The sequence below is a fragment of the Mustela erminea genome, chromosome 10 (assembly GCF_009829155.1).
Source record: "Mustela erminea isolate mMusErm1 chromosome 10, mMusErm1.Pri, whole genome shotgun sequence".
NCBI lineage: Eukaryota > Metazoa > Chordata > Mammalia > Carnivora > Mustelidae > Mustela > Mustela erminea.
The window spans coordinates 33,063,948-33,089,766 of NC_045623.1; the positions used below are offsets into that span (position 1 = coordinate 33,063,948).

The 25,819-nt window shown below is 40.9% G+C and overlaps 1 long non-coding RNA gene across 1 annotated transcript; it reads left to right on the plus strand.

Annotated features, from left to right (window-relative positions):
• The first annotated feature begins 14,341 nt into the window (after window positions 1–14,341).
• LOC116567531 lies at window positions 14,342–22,888 on the plus strand. Its single transcript, XR_004276247.1, has 3 exons — window positions 14,342–14,377; window positions 22,303–22,382; window positions 22,806–22,888. It is a non-coding gene; the product is annotated as an uncharacterized LOC116567531 (long non-coding RNA).
• The last annotated feature ends 2,931 nt before the right edge of the window (window positions 22,889–25,819 follow it).

Below are 25,819 nucleotides of genomic sequence, written 5' to 3' on the forward strand. Positions count from 1 at the left end.
AGAAAGAGGTGAAATCCAGGAGGAGATTGCCTCAGGCGCCTTGATCAGACCTTGGCTAATTAGGGAGTGGTTTGCAGATTTCTATCTAGCTCATCAATTTGCTTTAAAAGTGGTCTTGGTCTCGGTTGATTCTAACAAAAGGGTCTGGATTGGCCCTTCTCATCTTCTTCCTGCTGAGCCAGGGCAAACTCAAGACAGCTGGGTTGGGCTGGAAACTGGGCATCACTGGGTCCAGTGGGGAATGCCCAATGCCTGGGCACTCTAGGAGACTCACCTTGTTCCAGCTTAGCTGCTGTTGGGTTTAAAAATCAAGTTTCAATAGTTCAAAATGGTCTGCGTGGGCCTAAATTGGCACTTTCCAAAGCCAGGGCAGGGTTGGGGGGTTGGCTATAGCTTTTATCTGCACTTGTCCCAGGGCCAGTCAGCTTTGGGCACAAGAGGGACCTGGGAAGGCACCGGCGTTCACACATAACATATTCCCTATGAAGAATGACCTCAGGTCCAGTTGGGAAAAACACATAAACAAACCTGCAAATACAAACAAGGCCAGAGCACCCATCTGCTACCAGCAGCTCACCAGCCACTCTGCAGAGGAGGCTGTCTGCTGTCCTTTCACTCTCAAGGCTGAATGAACTTGGACTCCGTAGGTGGACAATGCGGGGGGGATGCACTGTGTCTATAGAAACCAAGGTTTCTTAATTAGCTTTATATTCCATTGCTGTTAGCCATTACTCTGGATGCACCAGAGTCTTCCTAAATTGGCTTTTCTTCCAAGTCATGTTTTCTTCAACCCCTGAAATTGGGCAGCTAAAAGTGTCAGTTCCCTTCTAAATATGTTTTGAAATTGGCAAATTGGCTGTTGGGGGTGGGCGTAGTTTTAGGATGAAAATTGAGTTCCCGAATTTCTTTTCATTCTGCTTCAGTGTGGCAAAGCACACCTCAGCAGGTGCCCTTCCATTCAAACCTCCCCAAACTATTGCTTAAAAGTCAAATGCAAACACATCCTTTTCCTCAGAAGGGGTCTCTCTGTTCTTCTGTGCTTGCCCTACAAAGATGGGGGTTGGCTGAGAGATGAGGAGTGCAACCCTAGGTTTCCTGAAAAGCAAGGAACAAAGATAACAGGCAAAGGTCTTTTCTCATGGGAGATGTGAGTCCGTTGTGGAGGCCCAGAGGACAGCTGTCCCTGGGAGCTGTGCTCCTTTTCTTTTCCCCTAGTTTCACTTGGTGTCTGAAGGGCGCTCTAGACTTTATTTGGTTTGGTCCTGTGATTAACTTGGGGACTAGCAAAACAGGGGCTTGGAGTGGCAATCTTCGCTTCCTACAGAAACCCAGGAAAACGAGCTTATTTCAGAGAGGTATTTAAACACCTACAGTGACCCCTTTAGGTTTGCCCACCCCCCTGTCAGCTCCAGGACCCCACCTAACCTAACAGAAACCTGTAGTCAGTGTGAAGTGAAAAGTTGAATGCCTGGCCAGCAACCAGCCAGTCTAGTCCAAACCAGCAATTTTCAGTGAGTTGTAAAGTAACGATTGTGGTTTGTCTTTAGCCTCCAGCAAATATACCTACCACCTTGTATCAGTTTATTTTTGCTCCACCCCTTAAAAAGAAAGCCCACACTATGGCAAATTAGACAGCGGATTTCCTCTGTTGCAAATAAAACCCACTTACCCTCAAACCAAGACTTCCCTCCTCTCTCCCTGCCATCTGACTCCTTGCCTAGGCAGCTCTTTCCCAAGAGTCTGCTGAATCCCACCTCCCCTCTTGAAACGGGTGGCTTGTGAGTAGTTTGTTTTGTTACATTTTTAACTTTCTAAAAATATTTGGAAAAGCTCTCCCCAGGCCTAAGGAAACTTTAGTTCCTGTTAAGCCACGTGGTTACAAAAATATACTGGAAGAGAGCTACTTAGTTTTCTAAAAAGCCAGGCAGGCTACAAGTCAACGTGCTTGGGAAGAGACTGACTTCACTACTGGTGGGAATGGGCAGGGGCAGGATGGAGACTCCAAGCGGACTGATGTTTCCTGCATAGCTGTGAATTCTTAGTAAGGGAAAGCAGGCTCTTGCCTTGGCTGTTGGCTAGAGAGGTATGAGCAGAAGGATGAGTGGGGGCTTTCCCAGGGGTTACCCTCATGGACCATGGAAAGTGTCTCTAGCCTCGTCGAGTCTCCCACTAGGTCTTTGTCTGGTCCCACTTTCTTGGCCAGTTCCCCGCCTGGCTCTCTACCGCTTGATTCTTTCCCTGGAGTTGGGGCGCATAGTTTGGGCCCACTGCCCCTCCCTTCTTTCTTCTGGCAGGCCGAACACCCTCAGGGCTGAGTAGGGGTAAGTGTGTAGGGCTGAGGGTGTGCGCTTTCAGAAAAAGGGAGGTGTCAACTGGCCTCTTGCATTGGAAAAACAGGTCAGCTGCCTCAGGGCGATGCGATGACCCAGAAGGGACTTTTTTCCTCCCCTCCTTCCGGCTGAATTTTGAAGGTCTTTATCGGTCTCAGTGTTGCTGGGTGGACCGTCTTGGCCAACACGGCGTTCTCAGTTACTTTCTTCTCCGCCTCCGCCGGTCTCTTCCCCGGGGCCTCGCTCTCCCGAGTTCCCTCTCCTAGCACCACAGACAGCTCCCAGGGCGCGCGATGGAGCGTAGCGCCGGGAGCTGCCGGGTTCCCCGCAAAGCCTAGGCGAGCGCCAGGGGCGCGCCGGGGAAGGGTCGACGGCGCCCGCGGGGGAGGTCCGCGAGGTGATTACAAAGAGCCCTCCCTCGCAGCGTTTCCTGATTAGCTCTAAGTCCAAACAGGGTCACATTCCAAAGAAGAAAATCTTCAGATCAATAAAGTAATTCAAAAACCCAAAGATCTCGTGGTAAGTAGTGCTCAGTGACAGATCAACTCTAAACCGTCCCTATTTAATAAGTTCTTAGTGGAAGCCGACTGGGGAGGAGCGGGGCCTCAGGTCTGCGGCTTCGAAGCCCTTTCGCCGCGGACGCCTCGAGGTCGCCAGTGCAATCGCTCTAAATGGCGCTTTTTCCTTCCTCCGCTCGCGATGCCCGGACTGCTCCGCGAACCGCCGCCTCGGCCGATGGAAGCCCAGGAGAAGCGCTCCCAAGGCGAGTGGAGCGGAGGCCGGGATTCCCACCGCTGCTCCCACCCCGGTCCTTCTTCCCGCAGTCCTGGGAGTCTCCCGGGTCCAGGACAGCGAGCGGGTCGCCTCCGCGGGAGCTCCACTGAAGGAAGAGGACCTTCAAGGGCGCGAGATTGAGCTTGATTTACGATAAAAGGGCTTTGTCACTTTGCGAAGCTGATGGATTCCCACCCCCACCTGCCCATATCTCTGGCCGCCAGACTTGATTCTTTCGTGCAGAGGTCCTCCCCTTTCTGCTGAAGATTTGCGCTCACAATGCAGCCCACGGTTTGAGCCGAGGCTCTCATGGTCCGCGGCAGCGCTCGGGCTCCAAGCGGGGTCTCCCACGGTGCGCGCCCCAGCCGAGACTCTGCGCTCTTCTGCGCCCCCCACCCCCTAGGACAGCCCCGCGGCCGCAAGTCCCGGCGCTGGGTTACCCGCCGTGTTTCAGGCAGGAATGCGTGCATTAGGACAGGGACCCTTGAGAGCAGAGGCAGGAGTCCATATGCTTTTCACGGTCGGTGCTAGGGCTGGGCCTACAGAGCAGGGCCCCCCTCTCTCCCATGTCAGTGGGCTCGGAAGAGAATATAAGGGCTTCTTCTTTTCCGACAACGATAATAAATATTTGCCCAGGTGGGTGCCCATATCTGCATTCCGTTCCATTTCCACCTCCCCTCAAAAGGCCTCGTGGCTGTAAATGACTGCCTTCCTCAGATTGTCCTCAGTTCTTGAAGCCAACTCCTCTTTGTTGATTACCTGCCCCTTCTCCATTACAGTTGGAGGGATGGAAATGCGAAGCGGAATTTAGGAGCTGATAGAGACTTGCAGTGGCATGGATTCCCTACATTTTGTAAGTTCCGGCACCGCTGGGGAGCCCCCAAAGCGTCTGGGGGCTGGAGGAAGAAGTGTTCCAGTGCATCTTTCCCTGAAGTGGGAGGGAAAGTTTTCTATAGAGCAATAAGTATTTATAATGCCGCCTCAGGGGAGAGGAATTAGGCATTGGTGGTACTTTGTTTCTCCACTCCTAAGCTACAAAATCAGAGTGCTCACCGTGAAAAAGTAGTCTACCTTCTGTCGACCTAAAAAGAAAGAAAGAAAGAAAGAAAGAAAAAGAGGTAAGTTCAAAATTGTCAAAAAGATAGTTTGTTTGGAAGTAGCAGAGGAGTTGCAATTTGGGACGTGTTAACTGTAGCAAGCTACAGGCAAGTGTATTGAGGGTTTGGGGCAGGCCATATTTATGGGCAGGGAATGTAAAGAGGGGAGAGCTCAGTTAGCATCTGTTAAAATAAAAAACAAATGGAGACCAGCTTTGAAAATTCCCTGAGCAGACAGAACTGGTCCAGTCATACAAATAAAGCTCAATTCAGCTTATTTTGGAAGATCAACTGGACCTGCGTCATTTCTTGTTCATGTCTCTGGAAACCATAAGCAAAAATTTCCAAGGTTGATAGGAAGCAAATCCTGACCAACTCCCTGTCAACTTAAGAAAATTCCAACATTATCAGTTTTCTATAAATTAGGAGATTATGGGAAATCAGTCTCTCCGTCTCTAAGTTTTGTTTTCCTGAGTGCACGTGTGTGAGATTTCTAGATTTTATATTCTCTGATTCCATTTTAGATTGAAATTCTTTTACATTTCCGCCTTTTGATCAAGATCTTTCATAGAAAGCACCATTCATCAGTTACATCATTTCTTTATAGGTGGATTGTATTGTATGTCCTATGAAGCTGAGAAGGACCGTCCTCAGGAGTCTTTTCCCATGAAGCTGAGGAAGGCCATCCTCAGGGGTCTAATCTTAGGGAGGAAGGAAATGATATGGAATTTCTTTGGTCTCATTTGGATAACAAGAGGATTGAAAAATGAAAAATCTCAGTTATGTCCTTCTAAGGTGGACTATTTAGTTTCCATACTCAGTTGAGTTTCAGGAAAAGTCTTTGAGAGGAAAATAATTTTATTTCATACATACATTTGGAGAGCAGATATTTGTTTAGTAATGCAAACCAGTAGAAATTTAATTAAAAAGATCAGATTGAGTACCAAAAGGCCATTGATAGCTATTGATTGAAATACACCTCTGGAGGTGCCTGGGTGACTCAGTTGGTTAAGCAGCTGACTTCAGGCTCAGGTCATGACCCCAGGTTCCTGGGATCCATCAGCATTAGGCTTCCTGCTCAGTGGGGAGTCTGCTTCTTCCTCTTCCACAGCCCCTTCCCAAGCTTTTGTGCCTGCACATGTGTTCTCTCTCTCTCTCTCAAATAAATACATTTTTTAAATCTTGAAAAAAGAAATATATCTCTCAACCAGTTTCCCCAATTGTCTAAATTAAATAGATTGAAAATGTCCCAAGTTCTGGGAGGTTGGCCAACTTCTGCTAGCAGCCTGATATTGTCTTTTGCTATTTTTAGTTCTTGTGTTATTTTCTATGAGTTATTGACATAAAAATAACATTCTTCCCCAAGTAAGGTGCAGGATCCCCCTGCAGAGAACTGACGAGGTGTAGGGCTCTATGGTTCTGTAGGATTACTTCTGCAAGGCTATCTGTGTTAGTTGATATTAAAAAGTTTGGACGTAAACACTGGAAGTGATAGACATGATTACAGAAGGATTGTGAATTGCTTTTTCAAGGTTTGCTACTCTGATCTAAGGAAAAAAGCTCTGGTGAAAGCATGTCCCAAACCCTTTCTCCCTACTACAGGGTTATAGCTAAGCAGTCACCAAAATTATAATGTACCCAGTTCCAACATATCCTTTTAAGTTGATAGGAGAAAGACCCCAGAGTAACTATATAAGCAGTAGCAGGAAGAGTTTTTCTAATTTTGGCATTAGGGGTGAGGGTAATGATCCTATAACCTCCTCCAATTAAGGGCCAGGGTAGAATATATGTTTCTTCCACATAAAAGGAAACACTCAATGTCTACTAAGAGTAAGGCATAGTTGGGACCCTTTGTCCATATTCTTATTCCTGGAGTGAAAGAGGGAATTTCATGATCAGAAAAATAATCATTTATACAGAACACATGATAATCTAGTTTATTAGTATATGGGAATGGTTATGTTGGCATCTTAAATATCTATAGAAGTGGAAGAAAGTATATTTGAAATAACAAGTGAACTGATCTAGTATAAGTAATGTTGTGGTGGAGGCCTGGAAGATATCTAGGGAAAAAGTAGGTTAAGTTTCCACCATTCATCAGATTTTTGGTTCAATTCCCAATGAAGTACATTGAGGGAGAACACATTGGCTTCCCAGTTTCTGGTATTATTATGCTTTTCATTTTCCCACTATAGAGATATGTTAATGGAAGAGATGGTACAGTCTTCTGGAATAGGAAGTGAGTTCATGTTCATTTGGACCATATAAAATACTATAGTCACAAATATTTAATAAGAGTTATCCTACAATTTTGGCATTTCTGTCACTGTTTTTGAAACATAAAGAAAAAATTGGGGTAAGAGTGTAGGCCTGAGTGAGAAATGATCCTTTATGGGTGGGGGGCACCCAAGGGAAAACCATAGTATTTGGAACCAGTCTTCTAGAAGGAAGGACAGGTATAGCTCCAAAACTACCAAAGGAAAATCCTACATCCTTACCAGATAGGTTTTGTCATCCTTCTAAAGATAGTGGCCAGGCCACCAATTCAGATTCATCATGAGTAATATTTGCTCTGGTACAAATCCAAGAATCAGTAATTTTAGCAGAATCAGAGAGTTTTTGTAATGTGGGGCTAAAAGGATGTGTTAAATCTCAAGTAAAGGACAGTAGAAAAACAAAAGAAAGATAACCAAAGACCTGAAAGACCTGATTTAACTAAACATAGAGTAATTTTAAAAAAAGAACAGGAAATTTTATAGGTCTTGTCCAGATATCTTGGGTTAACTATTTACTCCAGAAGTCATCTATCTTTGTTCCTACAAATTTTCAGTTTGAGGTCACCATTCGAGTTTTTGTTTGTTTGTTTGTTTGTTTTTTACATGCGATACATGAATCCCAGACAACTATTCCTTGAAGTTTGGCTGCACAGGAATTAGTTAATAACCAGTGGTAGGGGCATTTTCAGCAAGGTTGAAGAGTCTTTTGGGAGACATCTTTTCCAATAGATGAAATTTCCAGGCTAAAAGTGTGATGTTTGATGTCGTCATCTCCAGGGAGCGCACTGTTGAAAGATTGTTCTACCAGAATGTGATTATTCTCTATGGACTTGATCTGGTCTTTGCAAAATTAACATATACGCGCCTCCTTTGTTAGTTGTGGCTAAGTGCATTGACCATCCTTTAAGTATTTTTATTTTATTTTAGATTTATTTATTTTTAGAGAGAAAGAGAGAACACGTGGGGATGGGGGGGTGGGGTAGGAGCAGAGGGAAAGGCAGAGAGAGAAGCTCAACCAGGCTTTGCTTACAGAGCCCAGCTTGGGGCTTAATCACATGACCCTGAGATCATGACCTGAGCCAAAGTCAAGAGCTGGATACCCAAACAACTGAGCCATGCAGGAATTCCCTGTAATTATTTTAAATTGTGAAAGTGTATGCATTCAAAAGGAAGTAGATCTAAGATTTAGAAGGAACAATGATAATGCTTTTGCCAAGGTATTTGGATGGTTTCCACTAATTTAGCTGAGTCGATAACTTCATTTGTATGTTAGACTAGTCCTGAGGATTGAGGACAATAAACACAATGAAAGTATTGCAGAACTGGCCAGACAGCATAGACTTGTCAAGTATTTGGTCATAAAATGGATTTCCCAGACACTATGAAGGCCAAAAGAGAATAATCTTTTCCAATAGCATTTCAGATACACAAGATTTACCTGTCTACATGGGAGATCTTCAGTCCAATATGAAAACATATAAACCATTACTGGAACTGGAACGTACTTATATCCATGAGATGGGGGCAATTTTATGATAGCCATTTGCCAAACCTCAAATGATTCTTTGGGTAAACTAAGATACCTGGAGGTAATATAGATGAGTTTTCTTCATTTAAATTTAGGACAGATGGAATAAGCAAGATAAGCACTTTTTTGTGCCTTGCAGATGTTTTTTACCAATGTTGATTCATGAACATTATCATTTTATCAGTGACTTAATTCATGTATGGTAGTTATTAATGGAAATTTTAGTTTTTCTGGCAGGACTGGTAGTCAGAACTAGAGTTTCTTTTCTTGATGACACCAACAGCCTTTAGATCTCCTTTTTTTTTTTTTTTTTTCTTTTTTAAGGACCAATTGTTGTATATCTTTGGTTAATTCTCTTAGGTCATCACTGTGGGAAGTAGTTGTCCCGACCATGATAGACGTTTGGTCTATGGATCCCATAAGAGCAGCATTTTTTTGTAAAGACATCTTGAGTGGTTTCCTTTGGCTTCCAGAGCATCAGAGTTAGAATGCCCAGGGACTTTAATAATAGCCAAAGCTGCTGGCAGGAGTATGGCATCTAATAAATCTTGGACACAAGGACCATTTTTAATTTTGTCTCTGCTGGAAGCAAGAAAACTTTGTTGTTTCCATAACATTCCCAAACCATGGACTAGTCTCAAAATGCTGACAACTAGTATAGATGTTTGTGGTCTTACCTTTAGCTAGAATACATGCTTGAGTAAGAGCATGTAATTCAGCTTGTTGGGCTGAAGCAGCCTAAGGTAAGAGTGCAGCCTCAATGACCTCAAAAGGAGTTGGTATCACACATCCAGGACACCACTTACCATTTTCATTTATCAGGTAAGAGCTATCAGTAAACCATGAGAAATCAACATTTTCCCCGGGAGGTTTTGTGTAAGTTATTATGAAGGATTAATACGTAATATGTCAAAGTCAAACAGTCATGGGGATTTCACCAATGGAAAAAGGAAGAAGAGCAGCAGGGTTGAGATTGATACGACAAACAAGAATGATACGAGGGAAGGTTAGCAAGGGAATTTCCTAGAAGAGGCTTGCTGAGAGGTGTTGGGTGTGGTTCAAGAGAGCTTCAATCTTGTGAGGTACAAGGACATCAAAGAAGATCCTGATAACGATTTCTTCGGTGGCCTTTCAGAAAGGCAGTGGAAGTGACAGCCTTAAGGCACAGACAGGGGGACCATGGGATCCAATTGTTGGCTGTAGTAACCTAAAGGTTGGTGTGTTAGCCTCCATGAATTTGGGTAAGTACTCTGAGGGCATTTCCCTCCTTTTCATATACAAAAAGGAAAAAGGGTAGCTGATAGTTTTGATGTCCGAGGACAGGTGGATTTATTAAAAACTTCCTTCAAGGTTTTAAAAGCCAGTTCTTCTTTGTTTTCCTAGGTAATGGGGTCAGGTTTAGTAGTTTTTAATAAGACACACAGGGGTTGGGCCACTAAGGAGAAGTTTGAAATTCGATTGCAACAATAACCAGCTAGCTCAAGCAAACTCTGTAATTGACATTTGGTCTTAGATTTGGAGAAGCTCAAGATGCCATGAAGCCTACCAGGACCTAGAGGTAGCCCTGGTTTGGGGATTAAATGTCCTAAATATCGGACTTGAGTTGGAACAAACTGCAACTTTTTCTTTGAGACCTTTTATCCCTTAGTCGTAAGAGTTTTAACAGGTGAATATCATCTTGTGAGGAGGACTTAGAGGGTGATCAGAGAAGTAAATTATTTTACCTCAGTATTGTAGTAAGGTGGAGTCTCCAGAAAATTTTATATTGTCTAAGTCAGCTTTTAAAATTTGCGAGAAGTAAAAAGGACTTCCAGCAAAAATCCTGGGGGCCTTATTGTCCAGGTATACTATTATCTTTCCTAAGTAGAATCAAACAGATATTGACGAGCCTTATCAATTGGAATTACTGAATAAGGTGCTTCGTAACTGGATTATGGTGAAAAATTTGCTTTTGGTAGGGATGGATGCCAATAATATATGGGGATTAGGAACGAGAAGATGGCAGGGAGCAACATTATTATTTATTGCTCTCATCCTAATAAGTGGACATGAGCAGATTTATCAAGGAGAAGTGGGTGTTTATCTTGCAAAGGTCCTAAGCAAAGGGGTCTAGGTTTAGAAATAAGGACACATTGTAGCTTATTTGAATTCCCACTATTGGAATAAATGTATTACTCTGAGGAAGAGACTATTTGTTGTTGTTGTTGTTGTTGTTTTATTTTGCTTTTAGGGACTATTTAATTGTAGTGCAGTTGACCACTGGCAGAGTAGCTCCTGTGTTGATTAATATTATAAGAGGTTGGTTCTCAATCTGGAGAGTAGTTTCCCCCAGCCTATTTAATGGTAGAATGGGAAACAGTCCTTGTGTTTCCTCAGAACCCTGTCATAGGGATGAGACGACCCTTGGCTGGTGAAAAGCTGTAATTATCTAAACCTTTGTTATTTGTAGCAGTCCTTTCTCCAGTGGCCAGGTTTTGTTTTGAGCCTGCCTGCCTGCCTGGTTCGTTCCTTTGTTCCTTCCTCTCTTTCTTTTTGTTTTTATTTATTTATTTTTTAAATAATGACAAGAGTTTGATAGGGAGAACTTGGGAGATTCCAACTGTTGAATTTGGAGACTTAAATTTTTAGTTGCCTTTCTTCTGGATTCATCGTGTGGGGTACAGGTTAACTGATGAGCTAGACTGACAAGATCAGGGTTAGGCTTTGTTTCCCAGTCTATGCGAGTTTCTACTGACTAACAGAGATAGGTCTCTGTTTAAACCATTTATAAACAATGAATTAAAGGCCACCCTGAGAGATTCAAAATCCAGAGGGAGTCCAGACTTTAAAAACAATGTGGAGTCTGCTGTAGCAAGCATGAACAGATTTGGCAGGCTTCTGGGTGCCTGCCTTAATTTTGTTCCAGTCTACCAGTTTAGGGAAAGCCCTTGGGATGGCAAGATGCAGCCTTTTGGCTATGGCACAAACTTTGTCCTATAAAAGAGCTGGTGGCTGAGTTACTTGGAATTCTAAAGATTGTTCGGGGCTTTCTACATTAGCAGTTTTCATCCAATGCTGGGTTTGACCTTCTTCAACAAGCATGTAGACTAATTGACAAAGAGGAGAAGTAAGGCCAGTAAGTCTGAATCACAGTACTGAATCTTCTGCAAGTCTATGAGGATCCTCAGTTACCTTGGGAAAATATTTTACCATACATAGTTCAAAGTTCAGATTTGGTCCACGGGACATAAGAAATTAATGGTTTAGTTGGATCCTCAGAAGGCCTGATTTTAAAATCAGGGGGAGTTTTAAGAGGCTCAGTTGGTAAGGTTTCAGCATTAGAGAAAAAGGGGGGAGTTCAGATAAACGGAAGGGTTAGAAGAGGACAGAGACGGACCTACAGAGGAGGTAGAGCAATGGGGTTAGGGGCCTGGGCCAGTGCCACTGAAGAAGCTTCAGAAGTTTTTTCAGTCTCCTTGTAGTAGTTTATTTGCTTCAGTTACTTAGAAACAGTATTTTCTAAAGAGGCAAATTTAGAATCTTGAATATATTCAGAAGCCTCTAGGTACCAATTAAAATAGCTATCCCATTCAGATTATTTAATTCTGTTGCAGCAGTCTTCTCATTTAGTCTGGAGAAAGAGCGAGTTTGAGGAGCTCAAAAGTTCCCCATAATGAACACTGAAGTTCTAAATTACCTTTGGTCAGATTGGTCAATTTAGTTAAAAATGTGCATGAGGAGAGGCCATAATTTTTTAATATACAATGGGCCAGGGTCCCTGAAGGAGGGCCACCCTTAGAGCATTTTAGATGATTGGGATCCCATATTTTAGAGGTTTCCTTGAGAGCAAAAGAAAAAAAAAAAAGTCTTAAATAGCCTGAAGTGTATGCTTTCAGAGTTGAAAGTTGTGTTTTATTTTATGGTGTGTCCTGCACTGGATACCATTCCTAGCCCTCCTAGCTGGTCTCATTGTCTGATTCATGACCAAGTGTCCCTTGTTGCATGGAAATTGTGTTGCATTTGGCAAACAGCTGAACGTCAACCTGGCCTGTCTCTGATTAATTTATCCTTTAATAGGAGTCTTTGGCTTTGGAGACTGAAGACTTTCATAACGAGGTGGCTAGCGCCATTTATTCGCTCAACCCATGCCCACTGATATCGTGTCTAAAAAAATTTATTTTGCTTAACAATTCCAAAGAAATTATACTTAAATTCTAGGGTGCTTCTTACAAGACAACAAACAAGGACTCACCAAAAGAGACAAAGCTTTTAAACAGATCCTAAATAAAGTTAGAGAGCTCAACCAAACGCAGGGAGTTTGGAATCCAAGAAAAGACTTCGCAAAACAGAAAACAGACAATGACCCACAGAGTGAGGAATGCAGGAAACTCTTTGTGGACACGTTGCTGGATTCCAAGGGTTGTTCTTCGGGGGTCGTCTCCTTTGGATCCCACTTCTGACGCCAAGGGATGTCAATCTAAAAATGAGGTAAACCGAGTCGAGCTCAAAATTTTCAAAAAAGATGCATTTATTTGGATATAGCAGAGGAACTGGAATTCAGAATCTGCAGACTGCAGAAAACTACTGGTGAGCCTGCTGAGGGTTTGGGGCACACTACATTAAAGGATGGGGAATGTAAAGTGAGGGGAGTTGAGTTAGCATTTGTTAAAATAAAAAACAGAAACTAGCTTTGCAAATTCTCCAAGCAGACAAACCCAGTCCAGTCATACAAATAAAGCTCAATTCAGGTTCTTCTGTGAGATCAACCCACCCTAGGCCATTTCTTGTTCATGTCTCTGGACATTTTCCGAGGTTGGTATGAGGTAACTCCTGACCAACTTCCTTTCTTAAAAGACAACCCCAACATTATTAGTTTTCTGTAGATCAGCATTTATGAGGAATCTGTCTCTCAGTCCTTATGTTTTATTTTTGTGAAGGGATGTGAGTGATATTTCCCATTTTATATCCTCTTGTTCCATTTTAGATTGAAATTCTTTCACAGTTTAAAAACCAATTTGCTGATAGTGTTAGGAAGAGGATATGGAAGTCGGTGCTGCTTACTTCCTACTGGAGGGAAGCTGAGCCAAATGTGAAAGTGGTGTCTTCCCAGAGAACAGACCATGGTAGGTCTCAGTAGGCAGGTTTCTGATTGAGTGAACTGCTATGAAATCACTTTCTAATAATCTGATTAGAAGATTTTGATTTTCTAATATCTCTCATTTGGGAAAATTGTGATGTCATAATTTCTGAAAGATCAAATGTTTGCTAATATCACTGCAGGAGCCCATTGCCCAGCTTTCTCTTGCACCAACTCCTACCTCCCCACATGGGGCATTTGCTTCAGTGGGCAGGGAAGTCCTATCCCAGATATCAAGAAAGACAGAGTGATGCACTGAAAATAGGGTGTGTCAGAGCCTCGATCACTTAAAAAACCTCACCTTGTTATTCACCTGCCCCATTATCCACCGTCATATTAATGGAAGCTTACAAATCCTTTCCATGGTTAAGATTTCAAAGAGACACCTACTTCCTCACCAACCTTGAGGGAATACACTATGACATTACATTAAATGCACCTGTAGTGAATAAATGTAGAATTGTCAAATTATCTTTCATTGTTATGCATCAACAGATTTGCCAAAAAGTCACATAAAGCCCAGATGGAGAAGTGCGGCAGTCGGGGTGTTTAGATTTGCCTTTCTTTTCTGGATTGCTTTAGAAAGTTCTGGCAATCCGTATTTTTTATTCCTCCACAAAATTCTTTAGATTTATGTTACAGCAGATTATCAAGAACCAGTTCCTTAAAAACAAACAAACAAACAAACAAAGAAAAAACCAACAACAGAAAAAAACCAAAACCACAACCAAAAAAAGAACCAGTTCCTCGCAGCTGGAGACAGCTCCGCCCATTCGTATCACGTGTCAGCTGGGGCTGCCCTCCCCCTGCGACCCCTGTCCACTCAGAGCTCAGGAAGGAAAGCAGCTGCGCAGGCCCTGGGGTTTCCCTCTTCCTCTTTGCTCTTCCCCGGGTCCACCTTGTTGCAGAGACCCGGCCCACACTTATTTCTTCTTTCGTCTACCCCTCTCTCGTTATTTTATTTTATTTATTTATTTTTTTGGCTAAAACCCTTTGCCCTTGACGGTGCCTGGGGCTGACGTTACGCCGCTCTGCACACGCCACCAGGCGTCCCGCCACCAGTTATCCCTGAAGAAGGCACAATTAGTTTCACGTGCCCAAAGTCCTCCCACGAAGGTATTTATTAGGGTAGGATTCGATTAGAATTTATATAAACCTTAAGACCTTTCCACCCCATTTAGTAAAGCAATAACGACGGCTTTCCTTTCAGGAGCTGGTAACAGACGTGATGGGAGCAGTCTGGGGAGAAGTGTCAGGTGAGTGAATTCCCCCGCGGAAAGGCTGCTGGGAGACTCACCCGGCCTGAGTCCGTAGAGTCCCTTCTGCTCTCCATTCTCGCCTCGCCTTTATCCTCTGATTTTTTGCTTTGCCATTTTATGTGCCTGGGATGTTTTTAAGGGGCAAAGGTGAGGGACCAAGCATTGCTATTGAAGGATGTCAATGCTGAAAAGTTGAATTAAGCTTGTAAATTTATTGAATATTACTGTTTTGGAACAGGATTATAAAAAACCCAACTGTTCAAAACGTTGCTTATTAACAGCAGTATTTCATACCTTCCTGCCATTTCGGGAAGGATCCTCTGTATTTGGCAACAGGTTTTATACCCTTTTTTCCCTCCCATGAATGATCTAGTCCCTAGGCAAGCATGATTCTCACTTGGTTCTGCTCAGAAGTTTGGCAAAAGGGTACTTTTCCAACATCCATGTTACTAGGTAGTTGGTTTTTAAGCAGAACTGATTTTCATCCAAACCCAAGATTGGAAGGAATCTCAAAGGTCATTTAGTTTGATATCTGTTCTAAGCTTTTAGTTCTTTCTACAACATATTTGCTTCAGTTTTTTGTTTTTTGTTTTCCCTTTCAACCCATACATTTTCTCCCACTTTCTTCTGTGGAGATGAAGAAAGGAAAGAGATACTGCAGGATTACAGCATTTTCAGATGATTCTTGACTTTAAATTTTAATGGAGTTAAATTTATGTGGTCAAGTCCTACTACAAAAGAAAAGGAGACTTTTTGTAAAGATTATTAAAATAATCTTCCTATTGTAAAAGTAATGCATGCTCACCGTAAAAAATATATAAAATACTAGAGAAGAAAAAAAGCCCATCTTCTGTCACTCAAAGAAAACACTACTAATACTTGATTTGTTATTTCTAGATTTTTGCTGTGTATTTTTACAAAGTTATGATCTATTTCATCTGGATTATCATTTTTGTTTTCCCCATGCACTACAGGTATTTCTCTGTATTATTTAAAACTCTTTGTAAGTATCATACTTGATACATGTATTCTCTTCCATAAACGTGTCACAGTTGAGTCAACTCTTCTTCCATAGCTGGACATTTAAATTGCTTTCCTTAATTTGAGGTAGATAATGCTCAAATGCGCGTGAAAGCAAGATCTTGGAGATTGGGTTCTAGATGTTATTTGGGTTATCACATTATTCTTTATCTTGTTTAGGATAATGGAAGCAATGACATAGCGAGAGGATCAGATCAAGAGGGGAAATGAATCCTCCTGAGCAAAGGCAGTGGTTTCAGTGAATTGTGCAAAAGTCAGCCTTAGTGAACGGAGAGCTACGTGAGTTAGCCTGTATATGTTGTGGCAAAATAAGCGAAGATCACCACTTACTATTTTTTTTTTAATGTGTATTTGGTATTTTTCTGACTTGAGGTGTGAATTTGGCAGCCTCCTCCTCAGAGAAGGAGACTTGCCTGACTGAAGAGGGAGGACGAGGCTAGGTCTCCTTTGATTTAGGTTGGTAGCATGTCGCCTGCCTTGCTTGCCCTACTGTTTTCTGGGCTCCAACTACTTTGTGGGTAAATAGACGTCTTTGCCTTCTAGGGCTGTCAATCTGGCACCTTTCATCAGAACGAAATTCAGGTTAAAGCAAAAAGAAAAAAAGAAACATAACCCACAAAGAAATTTGAGGGTGGGGGCTGAGGAACAGAAGGAAATAGCAGTAGTCTACCCTTTCATTTACATGACACACATTAACCGTAACAGAGAAGTTCCAAGAGAACTGTCTTGTTCTCTTGTCTCCAGGAGCCCATGTAGGGCGCTTTAATTGCCACATTTTCAAACCGATATAATGGTGGGGATGTCTTAGTAATTACCTTAATGAGATAACACCTTTCCTTCCCTCAACCTACTCATTATCACGCCTCTTGTTCAAATTTCAACTACAAAGAACTATACTTGTAAAAAAAAAAAAGTCTGAAATGTATTGTTCCAGGTCTCATACCCTTAAAATAATCACATTGCACATATCTTAAAAATATGAAAGAAATAGTACAACATAGGCAATTCCGATATGTTAAAGGAAAGGCTTGAGCTAAGTAAACGAAACATCTGGGTGCCCTTTAATTATTCTTGGTTGGATTCTTTCTCTTGACCTATGGTGATGCTAAGGTGCCAAAGTGATGAATTTTAAGATGTTGGGCTGTGAAGACGTGCAGCTGCAACACTGATGGATTTAGGAAGGGATGGTAACAAGGTTAGCTGCATGTGAAGTGTGAATTGAGATTTTTGCAAAGAGACTGTGATTGCAGATGGGCATAATGTTGTACCCTTGCATGAAATCTTGCTATTATTGTATAATGGTCAGACAGAGTGTGAAATGACTTATTACTTTTCTTTTATTCTTTAATGAAGTTGGTTAGAGTAGCAGTACTACTGCTAGTCAATAGTGGTAAAGCGCACACACAAAAAACTATATGACAGGTGCTGACATATTAAATATTTATTTAGTTTTGACTTTTTTCCCCTAATTTTCATGAATATCCATATGCAAACACAAGCATCTCTTTATCTGTATAGACCAATTTGCACTGATTTGCGAATCTGCGCTTACCCTCATTCTCCTGGATAAATATCCATATGGCCCCGATGCATACAAACGATTGCCACGTCCACGAAGATTTCATAGCACTTTTAAATGTTTGAAAACGTGGTCATGCTTTGGGCCTGATTCCTACCTGGAATTCGGATTTGAAAACTCTATTTGGAGTTAAGTGGGTAACATGAAATATCAGCTTATTGCAGTAGTGACTAGAAATGCTTTATGGAACAAAACATAGTAAAACCCATTTTGAGGCACACACTCTAACATGCTGAGTTATGGGGGAGATCAAATCCGGGTTCTTCTGTTTTGTAATATAGAGTACATATCTTTCACTATATCACAGAGCCCATAATGTAAATGTTTCTTTACTGCCCAATATTGTCATCACAAAAAGAGAACACCTTAGGCTTTACGAGTCAAAGGGAAATGATGCTATGATGTTAAAAACAAAACAAGGCAAACGAAAACCCTTCTTCCTCTGTAGTCAGTCTTCTGTTTCTAGATGTTTGTGTTAGAAATACTAAGAAATACGCATTTAAAGAAAAATTGGGGGGGGAGCAGCTGGCTGGCTGGCTCAGTCGGTAGAATATGAGACTCTTGATCTCAGCGCTGTAAGTTCAAGTCCCACGTTGGCCGTAAAGCTTACGTAACAAAAAAATATTTTGTTTTGGAGATGGGGGATTTTATTCACTATAGAATGATTTTTATATGGTCTATAAAATTTATAATTTTTAAAAAATTTTATTTAAATTCAGTTAATTAACATATAGTGTATTGTTTGTTTCAGAGCTAGAGTTTAGTGATTTGTCAGTGACATAGAGCACCCAGTGCTCATTACATCAGGTGCCCTCCTTAATATCCATCACCCGGTTACCCCACCCCCAACCCATAATAATTCTTTTTAAAAGAGAAAGAGTGCGAGCATGCACGTGAGCTGGGGGAGGGGCAGAGGGAGAGGGAGAGAGATTTCTAAGCAGGCTCCACGCCCAGCAGAGAGCCTGATGTGGGGCTTGTTCTTACAACCCTGAGATCATGACCTGAGCTGAAATCAAGAGTCAGATGCTTAACTGGCTGAGCCACCCAGGTGGCTTGCTTCATAAAAACTCTTAGTGCATTGGTTTGATACCCTGTATATGAGTAAGCAGTATTTAGAAAAGACAGAAAAGTATGTTTTTAATATATCCCGTTACATTTGAAAATTTAGCATTCTGAAAGAAAGCTTATTTCAGTTTGTTTGCATATTTCATATTGTTATATAGTTAGACTCTGATATAATAAAAACTCTTGTTCTGTTGTTTGGAATATATGGAATGTCATACGATGTTCTTCAACGCAGATTAGCCCTCAGAAACAGAACAGTTGGCTTAGAAAAACAATGTTTAATCTTGTCTCTTAGCAAAGATTTATTGACATTTCTCCCACCTTTTCTTTGGCTCAACTTGCTCCATAGGCAGAAAGAATTTCATGACCGTGAAGTTCCTCATTACTCGAAAGACAGAATGACTGAATATTTATTTGGATGAAATCTGAGAATATAACATATATCATCCTTTTTTTAAAAGGGTACTGTTTGTTTATTTATTTATTTATTTATGTAGCAGAGAAAGGGAGGAGGGGTAGTGGGGGAGGGAGAAGAGGGAAAGGATCCTAAGCAGACTCTCCTCTGAGCATGGAGTCTCGTGACCATAGATCATGACCTGAGCTGAAGCCAAGAGTTTGACACTTAACCTACTGAGGCACCCAGGTACCCCAATATATACCATACTTTAACAAAAAATTTCTTTTTGTGGACGTATTTATCTTCCACTATAAGCCTCTTGGAGGGACTAGTCTAAGACTGAGTGGAATGAGTGTTGTTCTCAAGATTGTTCCAAGAGTACATATAGTATGGAGCACTATGCATAGAGCAGATTTTTGAGGGACTTGCACTTGTGAGGTATCTTAACCATATATTTGTGGTGTTAGTTTCAGGAAAGACATGCATTCCCTCTGCTTACATGGTGACTTGGTCACATCTATAGAAAACTCAACTTTTGACTTTTGGCAGCTGTAATTAGTGGCCTTCTTTATTTGCTATTCCTTAGAGAGAGGTAGTGTGATTGGCTTGCAGTCCACTAAGATTGGCACTTCTGGGGGCGCCTGGGTGGCTCAGTGGGTTAAGCCGCTGCCTTCGGCTCAGGTCATGATCTCAGGGTCCTGGGATCGAGTCCCGCATCGGGCTCTCTGCTCAGCAGGGAGCCTGCTTCCCTCTCTCTCTCTGCCTGCCTCTCTGTCTACTTGTGATTTCTGTCAAATAAATAAATAAAATCTTAAAAAAAAAAAGATTGGCACTTCTGTAATCATGAAAACGAATCTGTGTAAGAGAATCCATTATGTGACATGGGTGAAAATCAGATCTACTACTTTATCAATCTCACATTTTTAAAACATTGGTGGAGCTGCATTAGTTGCCACTCTTCAGGAATCTGCCCCACCTTAACACCAGTGTTGTAAAAGTGTAAAACACTTTTCCTTGTTAAGAAAAGGTTTCAGCCTACTGTGAATACACAGTATGGATATAACTGATTTTCCCATTTATTTCAACTGATTTTTCAGTTGATAGCTTTACCCTTGAAGTTTCCTTTCTAATTGCATTCTAGGATGAGAGATACTGGTCTTTATGTTTGAAAGTGCTTAATGGTAGTTTTCTTTAGCAAGATGAGAAATATTCCTTGTGGATTGGTCCAGGGAGAGATGAAATGAAACACTCAAGTCTCTAATTAAAAAAAAGTATCATTACATCTCTAAGTGCTGGTTTCTAAATTCTGGATTGTTGTCAAGAACATGAATCTGTGTATACTTCTTGATCATAGCTAGTGAATTAACATCTAACATTGTTCTCAATTTGTGTTATATATATAGTCTTTTTGTCTCCAGTCCCTAGGTCAGGGCCTAGTGTAAAGTAGGGATTCAAAAAAAGTTCACACAATTGAATATGAAGTCATCAATAAATTAAAAACAGCAAATCCAAGTGAGGTTTGCAAGTTGAAGTATATTTCTTGAAGGGAAGTACCATGTCTGATCTTTCATTGTGCTTTAAGTACATGGCATAATCTAGGGGTGCAATGAATGTTTGTTACCACTGTTGAGTCTAGTGATGATATAGTGCAAATTTTCAAAAATCTAATTTTAATTTTCAGGTGGTCTTAGGCTAACAGCTCGTAGATGTCAATAAGAAGAAAGCACCTGATAAAATTTTACCAGTTACAGGACATCAGCTTCTTCTTCTTTTTTTTTTTTAAAGATTTTCTTTATTTATTTGACAGAGAGAGATATAGTGAGAGAGGGAGCACAAGCAGGATGGAGAGGGAGAGGGAGAAGCAGGCTTCCAAGCAGGGAGCCTGATTTGGAACCTGACCCCAGGATTCCAGGACCACGACCAGAGCTGAAGGCAGGTGCCCACCGCCTGAGCCACCCAGGTGCCCCAGCAGCTTATTCTTGAACTAATTGTACTTCCGGCTTACATTTTATTAAACTCTCCCCTTTTATCATAGCTCTAAAGCAGTTACTTGATTCACTAGACTTACTTGTTGTTGCTTAAAATGTGTAGCAAAATACTCCTCTCCCAACTCTTTTCTAAAAAATGAGCCTCTTTAATAGGGATAGGAGTGAAGGCTGTTGTCAGGAATTGACTCCTCTTTCTTTCTTTCTTTTTTAAAGATTTTATTTGTTTATTTGACAGACAGAGATCAGAGTAGACAGAGAGGCAGGCAGAGAGAGAGAGGGAATCAGGCTCCCTGCTGAGCAGAAAGCCCGATGCGGGACTCTATCCCAGGACCCTGAGATCATGACCTGAGCTGAAGGCAACGGCTTAACCCACTGAGCCACCCAGGCGCCCGTCTCCTCTTTCCACTTTCCATAGGATCCTACATACTAAATTGTATTGGTACATAAATTCAGGCAGCTCTGTAAGCTAAGAAAAGGAATACAGAAACCTTTAGTTTATTAACAATTTTCTTAACAGGGTAATGACAACTGGGAAAATAAATTGAGTTGGCAGTTTAATAGGTATAATTCAAAGAGTAAACAGAAGCAGCTAAATTTCATGGTTAATAGTAGTACTATTGAAACGAGGCTGTTGGAAGACACTGTTAATGAAAACAGTGACTTTCGAAATGATGCTACGTTTAGCAACTATTTTTCACTAGAAGTATTTGGCATGATGTTTGGGCTCAAAATTACTATTCTGTATTGCTTAATGCACCGTTAGCTGGAATCTGAAATGTGAGTGGCAGAAGAAGAGAGAAAACTGATGCTTTTTCATGTAAGAAAGCTCGCATCTAGATTCTCTCTGTATTTTACAACACCCATATTTTAAGATGCTTGGAGAACAAAAGCATACCAATCGAGAAAAATCTGTAACATCTTGTCAGGTATTATTTATGTATTATTATTTTGTTAGAAAAGATGTGAAAATATGAAGAATTAGAAAACAGAACCGCTAAAATAAGTTCTAATGAAGCACGTTTCGAAAAAGCACACAAGGGAATAACCATGTCATGACAACACCTTTTCATTATTCTAAAAACAAATTCTGTCTGATGGTTAAACCTTATTAATTGGGCATTTTAGCTACTTACCAAAGGAATAAGACTGGAATAAGTAGCCTTTCCTTCTGAGGTGTCAGATGGAACTAGTGTTATTTTATTTGGTGATCTTCTGGTTCTCCTTAGCTATGTATCTTCTGGAAAGAGTGAAGAATATGTGGAAGGAATATATTATTGGTGTATTTGAATATGGCAACTTCAGATTTCCCAGACACTTTCAGTACCAAGGTATTCGAGAAAAAAATTGAAGAAACAAGAAGGAACTTGAGAGACATGGTAACTATCCCCAGAGCACTACAATGATTCATAATTCACAAGAGAGCTAGGCTCAAGTGGATCATACTTTCTATGGTACAGATGGGAGTAATATGGCACATCATAGATACAATATGTTTATAACAAAGAAGACCATGTTTCAGCTCCCTCCTGCTGTGTTTTTAGGAGAAACAACATTGGAATGTATTTTAAGCTTCCAAATTAAAAAAAAAAAAGACCAGTAGTTATTACTTTCCAAAGGCAGAGATAATTTTGGAATTATTTAGTTCTTTTCTTAGGGCGCTGAGGTCTCCTCACACCGTAACATTGCTATGATTCATGTTTACTGCTTGTGAAATGCTGAAACGTGTGACCACCTTTTCAACTTAGAAGCTGTCTTGCTGGCATACAGACTTCAAAACGATCTGTCCCTTGACTGAGTTCTAACTCTAGAAATGAAGCACATCCTCAAATGTTTATTTGCTTGTACTTCCTAGATACATCTGTGAGACTTCTGTGAGTTGTGGACTGCAGAAGCATGGCTGGGGAGATTACCGCATGAATACCTATGGGGCAGGTGAGCCAGTTTCTGGAGTCATTCTACACTTCCCATTCTGTACGTCAGTGCCTTTTCTCTGCTTGCTTATTTGCTTGTTTTTTTTTTTTTTAAAGGTTGTATTTATTTATTTATGAGAGTGAGTGCATGAGTTGGGGGAGGGAAAGAGGGAGAGATGGAGAGAAAGAGAGAAGGAATCCTCAAGCAGACTCCCTGCTGAGCACAGAGCCCCATAGGGGGCTTGATCTCAAGACCCAGAGATTTTGACCTGAATGGAAAACCATGAGTTTCGAGTTTTTGCCCTTAACGGACTGAGACACCCCCTCTGCTTTCTTTAATTTGCTTCCTTTTTCCTCCGGCTCTTTCTACAAATCCATTTTACCTTCATTTAGTACTTTTGTCATTCTTTTGTATATCTGATTACTTGTCTGTTTTTCTCCTTAGACTATAAGCCTTTTGAGGACATCTGATACACATTTAAGAAATTTCCTCAGCGCCTGTCAGAGATGCTCAATAAATGTTTATCGAGCTCCCACCAACTAATATTCTTATCTTGCAAATTATGTATGAGGCTTTCGGGATTATTAAACTCTAGAGTAGGGCTTTTTTTGTTTCTTCTTAGTATCTGCATGTACGAATTTAAATTTCTAATTTAATTTAGACCTAATATGTAAGAGTGATTGGTTGCGATTAACAACACAATGCTAATGGGAATAATATTAAATGTTTGGCAGGTCAGAGTCCCCTGTACAGCTTCTTATTTACCAGCTGGGGCCTGTGGTTTGTAAAGATTTTTCTGCAAAACTTAAGACTGGAGATTAATTCTCTGTTCCTTTTCTATAGCAGCCAAGAAAGACTGGAATATAGAATCTTAGGGAAATTGAAGCTGTGAAATCTTGTGACCTAATTCTTTCCTAAAAAAATATTTATAATACATATGTGTATGTATATACATATAATATATGGTATAAATATATAAAATAATATTTAATATATAATGTATATAACTATACATAATTATGGAGAGGGCAAGAAAAAGAAAGGTGTTTCTCATTCGTAGGTTTTGGGAAACTTTAGTAAAATTTATTGGTGAAATATCTAAGAAATATAAGTCTTGGCATTTACCAACTATTTTGACTATGTATTCTGGCTATTATGAAGTCATTTTTGGTATTTATTAAAATGCTCTCTTGGCTCCCAGTTTATTACTGGTTCATCTAATTTGAAGGGATAATTGGACAGTTCTGATGGATGAATATTAAAATGTGTCTGGTTTCCTTACATGTTCTGCTAGGGTTCTGTCCAGTGTTTCTCTGCAATGCCAAACCACCAGGGTATCTTGGCAAAGAGTCTCCAGGCTTTGGCAATAGAGGATGGGCCTACATTTTTCTCAACTGCCCAAATACTCTGTGACTTTCCGTCTCAGCAGGCGTCCCGTTCTCTTCCGTAGCAACAGTACATTTGGGGGATTACTGTGTGTTTTTTCTCCTCCCTCCTGTGGGAGAATACCACTATTTCTAAGCTGAGATAAATCAGGTCACTGGCAAGAATTCAGTATGGCCCTGTTCAACGCTGTTTCTATTTGATACAGGCCTTCTTTTGGTGTGAGAGAGGGGAAAACACAAGCAAATTCAATACAATGTCAAGTTCAAGCTTGTATTTTCTTTTCCTATTGGGGGTTGTGTGTCTGTCAAAAATGAAATCTCTCCTTTACAAAATAAGCATAGATATAAGTAGCATGTCAAGAACTAATCGTCAAAGTTAAGATCATTTTCATAGAATACTCTTATTAAACCAAAAATTTACAATGGATAAGGATCAGATAACTTAAATGATACAAAATGCCTTTTCTTTTTTTTTGAGTATTTCACTGAGAGCATTTTATGGTACATGGATTGTTTTACTGTGAACATTTCCAGTGATTGGTACAAACCTTTGCCAATGAATGACAAATTTACATACACTTCATGTCAGCCAGCAATATTTTGCAGCTTTAATTGCTTTAGCTTCAGGCATTCCATGTCAAAATAGAGTGTTTAATGTCCTGCAAGTTGTTCTGTTTCTTTGCAACATTAAATTATTCTGTAATTTGCCTGTTTTCCTTCTAATGCATTGTCCATTAAGTCCTTTAATAATTTATAATAGAAGATTTATGATGTAACTTTATTTATTTATTTTTAAAGATTTTATTCATTTATTTGACAGACAGAGATCACAAGTAGGCAGAGAGGCAGGCAAAGAGAGAGAGGAAGGGAAGCAGGCTCCCTGCTGAGCAGAGAGCCCGAAGTAGGGCTCGATCCCAGGATCCTGAGACCATGACCTGAGATGAAGGCAGAGGCTTTAACCCACTGAGCCACCCAGGCGCTCCTGATGCAACTTTAGAAAACATGTGCAGCTTCCTTTTTAGAAAGTTCAGGGGAAGACTCATGATATACTATATGGTGGCTAGCTGAACATAATAAAAAAAAATTAAAATAGGGAAAGAAAGTTCTGGGTGTCAAGAAGACCGGAAGACCTGAAATGAATTTGCATAAATTGTTTACTCCTACTTATATCTCAGTTAAAGGGATCTTCTTTTATGTTGTCAAAGTTTTGTTTTAATGTGAAGCATTCTGTTTAATACTAATAGATAGGTAATATTATACTAATTTTTAATTTTTTTCTTTTTTTTAAAAAAGATTTTATTTATTTATTTGGCAGACAAAGATCACAAGTAGGCAGAGAGGCAGGCAGAGACAGAGAGAGGGGGAAGCAGGCTCCCTGCTGAGCAGAGAGTCCGACGCGGGGCTCGCTCCCAGAACCCCGAGATCATGACCTGAGCCGAAGGCAGAGGCTGAACCCACTGAGCCACCCAGGTGCCCCTAATTTTTAATTTTATGTAAAATAGCATTTTTGCTTTAAAAAACTCCAGGTGGGCAATAAAGAATCCATTAAAAGGATATGGATATTATTCTATGCAGCCAAGTAATTTTAATGGTAAGTTGATTCTATTCAGCAAAGTCTGAGAGAATGAGACTAGAAAAAGTTATTTGTGACCATTTAGTTAAGCCAAGTTCGACAAAGAAACATCAGCCCAGGGGCAGTTGGTTGGGCGACTCAGTTGGTTGGGCGACTGCCTTTGGCTGAGGTCATGATCCCAGAGTCCTGGGATCGAGTCCTACATCAGGCTCCCAGCTCCATGGGGAGTCTGCTTCTCCCTCTGACCTCCCCTCTCATGCTCTCTCACTCTGTCTCTCTCTCAAATAAATAAAATTAAATTAAAAAAAAAAGAAACATCAGCCCAGAAACACAATCTTTGATGTGTCTTTGGTTGTCATAGGTTTGAAGCATATTGAAAAAATAATCTTCAGCTTACATTATATCTGAGTGTTTTCATTTTTTTTAAAGACTTATTTATTTATAAGTAATCTCTACACCCAGTATGGGGCTTGAACTTATGACCCCAAGATCAAGAGTCG